Below are 10,596 nucleotides of genomic sequence, written 5' to 3' on the forward strand. Positions count from 1 at the left end.
CCAAGACGTACATTTACGTCCTGCGTCCTTAAGGGGTTAAACCACTCAAGTGTTGCTTCAGCAGGGTGTTTGGAGTCAGTGTCCTGCTAGAAGGTGAACCTCCACCCTAGCCTCAAATCAGAGTGGTACAGGTTTTGCTCAAGAATATCCCTGTATTTAGCACCATCCATCTTTCCCTCAACTCTGACCAGGTTCCCAGTCCTGCCTGCGGAAAAACATCCAGACAGCATCATTCTGCCACCACCATGTTTCACTCTGGGGATGGTGTTCTTTGGGTGATGTGATGTGTTGGGTTTGCGCCTAATTTTTGTCTCATCAGACAAGAGCACCTTCCTCCATACATTTTGGGAGTCTTCCACATGCCTTTTCACAAACTCAAAACGTGCCTTTTTGTTTTTAGCTGAAAGTAATGGCTTTCTTTTGGACACTCTGCCATAAAGCCCAACTCTATGGAGCTTACGGCTTATTGTCGTCCTATGTACAGATACGCCAGTCTCTGCTGTGGACTCTGCAGCTCCTCCAGGGTTACCTTAGGTCTCTGTGCTGCATCTCTGATTAATGCCCTCCTTGCCCGGTCCGTGAGTTTTGGTGGGCGGCCGTCTCTTGGCAGGTTTGCTGTTGTGCCATGTTTTTTCCATTTGGTTATGATGGATTTGATGGTGCTCGTGGTGATCCAAAGATTTGGATATTTTTTTTATAACCAACCCTTACTTGTACTTCTCAACAACATTGTCCCTTACTTGTTTGGAGAGTTCCTTGGTCTTCATGGCAGTGTTTGGTTACTGACCCCACTTGCTTAGGTGTTGCATCCTCTGGGGCCTTTCAAAAAAGGTGTGTATATGTAATGACAGATCATGTGACATTTCACTAATTATGTGACTTCTGAAGGTTTTTGGTTGTACCAGAGCTTTTTATTGGCTTCCTAACTAAGGGGGTGAATACAAACGCACATGCCTATTTTCTGTTTTCTATTTTTAAATAATAGTTTTTTTTAATATATTTTTTCTCATTTCTCTTCACCAACTTTAAACTATTGTGTTCTGATCCATCACATAAAATTCAGATTAACAAAACATTGAACTTAAGGCTGTAACGTACCAAAGTATGAAAAAAGTGAAGGGGGGGGGGGGGTGAATACTTTTGCAAGGCACTGTAGCTGGAGATGAGTGAATCTACAGACAGTGTCCCTGGTGAAGTCTAGTATGTCTCTTTCAGGGAATTAAAGCACTTGGAAGGTGGAACTTCTTTTACTTGACAGAACTAATCAACTGCCTTTGTTTCATCGTCTTATACTGTAGATTTTCTCCTCTCTGGTAGTGGTCTTAAAGCGCAACTGTCACAAATTTCTACTCTCAAAAACTAATCACAGGGTAACAAAGTTCTTTATAATTACTCTACAGGGATACCTTTTGCTGCTTTCTAGCAGCTTTGATCAGGCTAAAAGCTGCTTTATAAGACAGTCAGCAACAGTGGGATAGACGTGGCTATGGCATGCGGCTGCCTCGCCCTTCCCCTGTATGTCAGTGCTGGGACCGCTGTGTGATTGACACACAGGTCCCAGGGCATAGGACCCTTATTATCCTTAACCAGTGCCAGTTCTCTTTTTTTACAGTGCCGGCGTAGTGGGCTAGTTTTCATAGCAAGTGGCAGAGCATTACTGCACGCACTGGGGCCAGGAGCTAGCGCCTGCTATGAAAACTAGCTGCCGACAGCGCAGCACCGGTGGTGTGAAGAAAACGGTCTCCTGGCACTGCAGGCCACGAGCCCTCCCTCCTGATGGCCCAAGGCGTGATACCATCATCGGTGCTGCGCTGCTGGTGGCTAGTTTTCATACCAAGCTCTCGCTCTCTGCCCCAGTGTGTAGTGTAATGCGCTGCTGCTTGCTATGAAAGCCAGCCCGCTGTGCCGGCACTGTAAGCTGATAGAACGGGCACTGTTCTTTCTTATACATTTGAATCTTTGCCGCCACAGAAAGGGATAATAAGGGGCCTATGGGCTGGGACCTGTGTGTCAATCACACAGCGGTCCCAGCGCTGACATACAGGGGACAGGCGAGGCAGCCGCATGCCATAGCCACGTCTATCCCACTGTTGCTGACTGTCTTATAAAGCATTTTTTTTAGCATGATCAAAGCTGCTAGAAAGCAGCAAAAAGTATCTCTGTAGAGTAATTATAAAGAACTTTGTTACCCTGTGATTAGTTTATGGGGGTACAAATTCGTGACAGTTGCGCTTTAAAGGTGATTTGCTCAGAGTAGTATATCTAAGAAACAATGTATGGGTGAGGTTGTTGTTTTTACCAATAAGTTAAGACTTATCAAAACCTGTGTAAAGGAAAAGTTGACCAGTTGCCCATAGCAACCAATCAGGTTGCTTCTATTATTTTTGAAAAAGCCTCTGAGAAATTAAAGGAGCAATCTGATTGGTGGCTATTGATAACTGGTCAACTTTTCTTCTGCACAGGTCTTGCCATGTTTTTTTGCGTGATGGTCTAAATGCTTCTTCTGACAAGGTAGGCAAGACACGATTTGTTGCTATGTGTTACATTTGCACCCTGCAGGGGACTACCTACCTAGCTCTGACTGTAGGTCTTGTAATGTGTAAACAGGTTCTCAAAATGGAAAATCTGCCACATCACATTTAATTCTATGTACACAGTTATTTGCTGATTAAATTCAGATTTTATCCAAAAGCAGGACTTGAGATTCTCAGAGCCCCTGATCACATTCTTCCACAGCCATAGAGTTAAAGGAAACCTGTCATCACTTAATTGCGACTTGAAACGCAAGTCAACGTGACTGTCTTGGATATCCTGTTTGGATATAGGGAGAGTATTCTGTCATGTCTGATATGGGGAGAAGCTACCTGGGCCCCCATATGATGTGTTTTAGGCAGCATGAGGGTGCTGAAAGGTCCCATTTTTAAAGAGGTTTTAGACAGCCAACATTTTTACCTGTTTAAAGGGATATTGCCATATAAAAGAGTTATTCCCAAACAGGAGTAGCAATTGCAAGCTGATCTGCAGGGGTCCAAATACTGGGACTGTTACTGATCCCAAGAAGAGGGATAAAATTGTCCCCTCAATGAAAGTGCATACTGCGAGTGTGGAAAAGGAGTGCTGGCCACACACGTGCGTTGCACATCTTCAACCATTTGTCCCTGTTCTCGAGCTCATTGGGGGTTCCTGTGATCAGACACTCAGCTATCAACTGAGTTATCTCCTATCCCATGGATAGAGGATAACTTCTTCAGGTAAAAATACCTCTGCAATTGTTTTTATAAAGGTAAGCCAGGAATTGAGAAATCTAGAACAGACAACTAGGACTCCAACTGCTATAAAGATATATATTCTAAAACTAACTGGCACATAATCTAAAGTGAATACAATATTATTTAGTGGACATCCCCCTTTAAAGTTGTTAACTTTGTAAAATCTTAATTTTTTTCTATTTCTATGTAGATTGGAGGTCACTTGAGTTGGTTGAAGTTTTGACCACCTGTAAGAAGAATTTGGATGAAACTATTATGCCAAGTTGAGGACTATCTGCTGCTGAAATTATCTACTGTTTATCTTCTATCCTTTATTCCCCCCCCCCCCCATTCCCCCAATATTTGACCTTGTACCTTTTGTGTAGTTTGGGCACTTTTTTCTTAGCTTTCTATGGAGGACTGTGGAGGTTTCAAACAATATTTATTTTAAATTTTGCGTTTGAAGATAATTTTTATTTTAAACTTGAACATTTTTTTTTTTTTTTTTACCTACAGTAAGTTTTGCCTACTTCTAGGGAGGTATATAAATGTTGCAAGGTAATGCATTGTCGGGTAAAATAAAATTACTAATATTAAAGTGCCTATAGCTTTGTCACTGACCTCCATGAGGTATAGACTGTGCAATAAGTGATTCACTCTGAGCTTTTTTTTCTTTTTGTTTTGTTCTACTGCTGTGTAGTGCCACTTTAAAGTATACCAGTCACCCGCACATAGTGGAAAGAACTATTTTGGGGGCTGAAAATTTGCTATGGAGTCTTAAAAATTTCACTGTGGCATGAGGCACAAGTGTGTAGGTGACGTATAATGAAAGCAAGCCTTCCATTGAGCTGCCTTAGATGTATTTTGTTACCTGTGTGGTAGATTTCATACATTTACCTTTTTAAAACTACTTTTTTGAAGGGGTTGTACACTAGTTGTGATAAACAGTGTGAGCACATGGTGTTTATACTAAGAAGCAGTATATATTGCACACAGTACATGCGCTTCCCCAGCGGCCTTGTCAGTGCTTACAGCTAGAGTTGAGCGAACTTAAAGTAAATTCTCGTAGCGAACCTTGTGGCTTGGCCCTTGGTTACTTTTATTCTGCCTAAATTAGTTCAGCTTTCCAAGGGCTCTAGTTGCCTGGAAAGGTACGGGATGACAGTCTTAAGTCTACTAGGACTGTGTCCACCTTTTCCAGGCAACTGAAGCCCTTGGAAAGCTGAACTAGTTTATGCAGACTAAAGTAATCAACAGCAGAGCTGCAAGGTATGTTATGAGCCAAATTACTGTAAGTTCGCTCAACTCTACTTACAGCTTAAAGGGTGGAGCGACTTGGATTGACCACTGTTTAAGGAGCTCCGTCTGTAGTTCTTCAACCGTAAATGCAATCCACCTCCTTAGTAGACACTGTCAACGTAGCTTGTAAACTTTTTGCAATATATATTGTACATTGTGGCCTCTAATGTACTCTCAATGCTTAAAGCAGCTAGACTATGTTAAACCCCTCTTGAGTTTTTACACTGAAAAGTTGTTAAGCTTCAATCACAGGATTACTTAAACATTTGTCAGCTTCTCGTAGCTCGTAAACTTGTCAGGTGCCATATGTTAACACTAGAACTGTTTTCTGTTCCTATACTGTACTGTGTTTTCCATTGTAATTTACACATTTATCGAAAGGCGTTTTTCTCTTCTGTGAGCAGAGCCTTTTCTAGTTCTGGTCCCTTAACGCCATCTGTTAATAGATGTTAAAATATTTATGTGAAAATGATGTTAAGACCCGGCATGTCGTGGCACATTGATTGGAGCAGAAATGTGTCTCATTTTCGGTTTTTGTCCGTATGAGCTCTTATTGGAACAATATGTGAGAATATAACTGTTGTGGAAAGTCTAAAACTATATGCATTTGTTACTCTATACACAAGGGCTGATTTCTAAATATATTAATAAACTATTTATTTTGCATAAATTTATTTTTCTGAATTATTTGTTGTATACTTTACTTCTGTTTTATCTAGAAGAATTCAAAGAAAACTAAAAAAAATCTGGACCTGTGATTTAACTAAACTGAGAAAAGTTCTGGTAAATGGGTTGTGTAGTATTTCCCTCTTCCGCCTTCTCCGACATGTTGTGAGAGATACTGTTTGGGATGGGGCAATTGCGGAGGCAGCCATCAAATGCACAGCATGTATCTTCCACATGCTCTATTGGTGTTGGATGGTTCTGCAAAGCATGAAGCTGTGTCTAACTGCATATCCCTATAAAGATTCCAGAGTTGGCTATAGGCTTGAGATAAAAGGTGGTGGGATAAGTCAGTGGTGGCAGATGTCTGGGGTTGATCCTATTTAACTGTAAAGCTGGTTTCTTACAGAAATTGGTCCAAGGTATGTCAGAAATCTACACCAGATAGAAGTCTGGTGTATTGACGGTACAAGAGATGTGCCACATTTATACATACCATTGCACTTTAGTGTGATCATCTTAATAATAAATCTGCTGGAGTACCTTGCATGTGAACCAAATTTACATGAAATAATTGAAACTGAAAGGACTGGTAAGTGTCTGTCAGAATCAAAACTTTTTATATGCTGTACTTCTTGGCAAAACATAAAAATCATGTTTATATATATATATATATATATATATATATATATATATATATATATATATATATATATATATATATATATATATATATATATATATATATAAAAAAAAAAAAAAACACTAGGGGCCCCATACTGGTCCTGCCTGGCTGCTGCTTCGTCATAGCTGAAGCACAGGCAGTAACAAGGACCAGAAAGTGAGGACAGGACTAGCACTCCTTTGTGCTCACTCCTGTCCTGTCTATTAGACTCCTGTCTTAAAAAAGAGAGGATGGGGTTACAGAGAAGCCTGCAGTGATTGGATAAATAGACCCAGCACAGCAGACTCAGGGAGGAACTGACTGCATGGTGAGTGAGGGTGGGCTCAGTGCTTGCCTAAGACATGCCTCTTCCTAAGGAGTGCACTACAGAATGAGTGAGCAGCAGAGCAGACGGATTTGTGAGCCAAATACAAAACCTAGACACATAAAAAAAGACATGTAAAGCATCTTCATGGCCCCGTGAGTAACATATACATGTAGACCAAGGAAGATTTCAAAGTATCTGTATATGAAACTCAATGCACTATGCCTTGAAAATAGAACATACTTAGCAAAACAAAAATCAAATAGGTAAAAACAGGAAATTGAGGGGGAGATTTATCAACACCTGTGTAATGCAAGAGTGTTCAGTTGTCCATAGCACCAATCAGATCGCTTCTTTCATGTTCCAAAAGGATTTAAATGTCCATTTTTGAAGAAAGTAAAATCCTCATCAGGAACATCAATGAGGCTTTAATTCCAGGCAAAATTTCCACATGGGTTTTTGATTGAATCAGCTTTACATTACTTTTGCATAGAAAAAAAAATTACAAAATTTAGTGAGGAAATTCTGCAATGTGGACTCTATTCAGAACTGAAAAAGCCATTAAAGGATTTACACCTAGAAAAACCAGCTACCAGATACCACTGACACCTGAACAGTTACAGAGGGCTAAAGAAAAGCTATTGGGGGGATTGGATGAAGGTGATATTGAGTGTTGGATCGCCAACCTGCACTGGCCAAGAAGATAATGCTTAACTTTGTCTGTGCCGTTCTAATGAAACCTATATTAAGTTAACGACGGAAGAAAATAATGTCATTTGTCCACTAATTTACGATATGGGGGAGGGCTGCAGGTTGGGTAAAGGACGAGTGTTCTCTGCTCATATCCTGTCATTTCAACGGATTCTGAGAATGGAGTTCTGACACAGATGTGGCCCCGGCCTATTAAATGAACAAACTATACATCATGAAATTATCTAATTGTTGCTGAGCATCCGAAGGGCACATTGATCTTAGTCATAACCCAAAATAGCATTTTTGGAATCCAGTATGACCTACTGTAGGTGTGACAATGAATGTGTTACTATACGGGAGGTAAAAAAAAAAAAAAAGGGGATGTGACTATACTGTTGTTACAGATACCTTGTTTTATTATCATCATTATGTTCTAGTAATCAAGCAGAAGACCTATGGCACTTTGACATATGACTGAAGTGTGAGCTCCTCAGGCCACAGAACTTCAGCCATAATTTGCCAATAATGTTGTTTAACTAGATGAATATTGCTAGTGGCAGCTTCTCATTGTTGGATCATTGCATATTGCAAAATAAATTTTAGGTTTGGGATGTAGATGAAAAGCAAGAAAATCATTCTACTTAACCTCTTAAGGACCCAGGACGTATGGGTACGTCCTGGGTCCCGGTCCTGCGATATAACGCGGGGTCACACGGTGACCCTGCATCATATTGCGGCGGGCCCGGCGTCCTAGTGAAGCCGGGACCCGCCTCTAATAGCGCGCGGCACTGATCGCAGTGCCGCACGCTATTAACCCTTTAGCCGCGCGCTCAAAGCTGAGCTGCGCGGCTAAAAACGAAAGTAAAAGTGCCCGGCTAGCTCAGGGAGCAGTTCGGGATCGCCGCGGTATAATGGCGGCATCCCGAAAAGCTGTAGCACAGGAGGAGGTCTTCTTGCCTTCTCCTGCACTGTCCGATCGCCGAATGAATGATTCAAGCCTGAGATCCAGGTTTGAGCCTTCAATCGCCGAAAACACTGATCCATTCCTATCGAGATGGATCAATCAGTGTAAAAGATCAGTACATGCAATGTTATAGCCCCCCCTATAGGAGCTATAATATTCCATAAGAAAAGTGTAAACAAATCATTAACCCTTTCAATTATCCCTTCCCCTAATAAAAGTTTGAATCACCCGGCATTTCCAAGAATAAAAAAAACTGTTTAAATAGAAATAAACATATGTGGTATCGGCGCGTGTGGAAATATCGGAATTATAAAAATATACTGCTTTTTAAACCGCATGTTCAATGGCGTACGCGCAAAAAAATTCCAAAGTCCAAAATAGCGCATTTTTGATCACTTTTTATACCACAAAAAAGTGAATAAAAGGTGATCAAACAGTCTGATCAGAACAAATGGTACTGTTAAAAACTTCAGATCACGGCGCAAAACATGAGCCCTCATAGCGCCCTGAACAAAAAATAAAAAAATTTATAGGGGTCAGAAAATGACCATTTTAAACGTATACATTTTCCTGCATGTATTCATGATTTTTTCTGAAGTGATACAAAATCAAACCTATACAAGTAGGGTATCATTGTAACCATATGGACCTACAGAATAAAGATAAGGTGTCATTTTTCGCCGAAAAATGTACTGCGTAAAAACGGAAACCCCAAAACTTACAAAATAGTGTTTTTTCATAAATGTTGTCGCATATTGATTTTTTTTCCCGTTTCACCGTATATTTTTTGGTAAAATGACTGTCATTATAAAGTAGAATTAGTGACGCAAAAAAATAAGCCATAATATAGAATTTTAGGTGAAAATTTTAGAGTTATGATTTTTTTTAAATTAAGAAGGAAAAATTGAAAATGAAAAAATGGAAAAAGCCCGGGTCCTTAAGGGGTTAAAGGGGTAATCCAGGAAAACTTTGATTTTTTTTTTTTTCCAAATATCAACTGGCTCCAGAAAGAAACAGATTTCTAAATTACTTCTATTAAAAAATCTTAATCCTCCAATAATTATCAGCTGCTGAAGTTGAGTTGTTCTTTTCTTTCTGGCAACAGTGCTCTCTGTTGACATTTGTCTCGGGAATTGCACAGAGTAGAAGAGGTTTGCTATGGTGAGTTTCTTCTACTCTGGACAGTTCCTGAGACAGGTGTCTTCAGAGAGCACTTAGACAGAAAAGAACAACTCAACTTCAGCAGCTCCTAAGTACTGTAAGGATTAAGATTTTTATTAAATGGGCAATGTCACCAACTTTATTTTTTGATATGTTGTAGTACTTATGTACTACAACATATCTCTAATATACTTTTGTTATTTTTTTTTTTTCATTAAAAAGGTTTAATTTACATTTAAATACCGGCCACTGAAAAAAGACTGATTTTGGAGTGGTAATCAGTCCTTTTTCGGTTAGGCTGTCAATCAGACAGGCGGGAGCGAGCGCATTGGCTCCCCGGCCACTGGCTGGGAGGCCACTCCTCCCGCACATCGCCGCCGCCGCCTCATTGCTGCCGCTGTCCCTGCACGCCCGCTGCCGGACTCTGCAGTAACTGCAAGTGTAATGGAGCGGGGGGGGGGGGGGATGGGGGGGAGGAGTGAACGGGCTAGTGCCGTAGCTGGGGGGGAGAACGGGCTAGCAAAAAAAAATAAATAAATAAAAGGATGGTGGGAGCTACCCTTTAATAGAAGTAATTTACAAATCTGTAACTTGCACCAGTTGATTTTGAAAAAAATAAGTAAATAAATAAAATAGTTTTTCACCGGAGTACCCCTTTAAGGTGTAGGTCCACCTTGGATTAACACTGTCTATTGTGAATTTTTTTTTCCTCCCGAAACCTCTTAAGGACGCAGGGCGTACCTGTACGCCTTACGCCCAGTCCCGATGTTTAAAACGGGGTCACGCCGTGACCCCGCATCACACCGGGTCAGTCCCGGCTGCTATTCATAGCCGGGACCCTGGGCTAATGGCATGCGGCACCGATCGTTGTGCCTTGCGATATTAACCCTTCAAAGTTGATCGCCGCGCTGAAAACTAAAGTAAACGCTTCCCGGCAGCTCAGTCAGGCAGATCGGTAAAATCGCGATGTCCCGATCAGCTAGGACGAGAGCGGAGGCCCCCTTACCTTGCTCAGTCGTGTCCGATCTGGGTTTGATTGCTCCAAGCCTGAACTACAGGCTTGAGCAATTGAGCCCCTATCTCTCTGATCCATGCAAAGCTATGGCTTTGCAGGGATCAGTATAAGAGATCAGTGTGTGCAGTGTTCTAGCCCCCTATGGGAGCTAGAACACTGCAAAAAAAAAAAAAAAGTTAACAAAGGTCATTTAACCCCTTCCCTAATAAAAGTTTGAATCACCCCCCTTTTCCCATAAAAAAAAAAAAAACTGGGTAAATTATACATGTGGTATCGCCGCGTGCGTAAATGTCCAAACTATAAAAATATATAATTAAACCGCACGGTCAATGGCATACGTGCAAAAATTTAATTTTATGTACAAAATTGAAAGCGTTATGATTTTCTGAAGTTGATGAGGTAAAAATGAAAATGGAAAAACGCTGAGTCCTTAAAGGACATCTGCAGCGTGATGAACACTTATCCCCTATCCACAGGATAGGGGATCAGTGTTTGATCGCGGGGGGTCCGACCGCTGTGATCTCCTGTGGGGACCCCCTGTGATCTTCTGTATGGGGCCGCACC

At 41.1% G+C, this 10,596-nt stretch overlaps 1 protein-coding gene across 3 annotated transcripts in view; it reads left to right on the forward strand.

Moving 5' to 3' along the window:
• ITPRID2 (ITPR interacting domain containing 2) overlaps positions 1-5,206 on the forward strand; it is a 90,586-nt gene extending 85,380 nt beyond the window's left edge. For all 3 annotated transcript variants that reach the window (XM_056534701.1, XM_056534703.1, XM_056534702.1), the window contains one exon: positions 3,460-5,206. The gene's annotated coding sequence lies outside the window, so the exon portion shown is untranslated. The remainder of the gene's footprint in view (positions 1-3,459) is intronic.
• The last annotated feature ends 5,390 nt before the right edge of the window (positions 5,207-10,596 follow it).

This window comes from Hyla sarda, chromosome 8 (genome assembly GCF_029499605.1).
Source record: "Hyla sarda isolate aHylSar1 chromosome 8, aHylSar1.hap1, whole genome shotgun sequence".
In the NCBI taxonomy this organism is placed as follows: Eukaryota; Metazoa; Chordata; class Amphibia; order Anura; family Hylidae; genus Hyla; species Hyla sarda.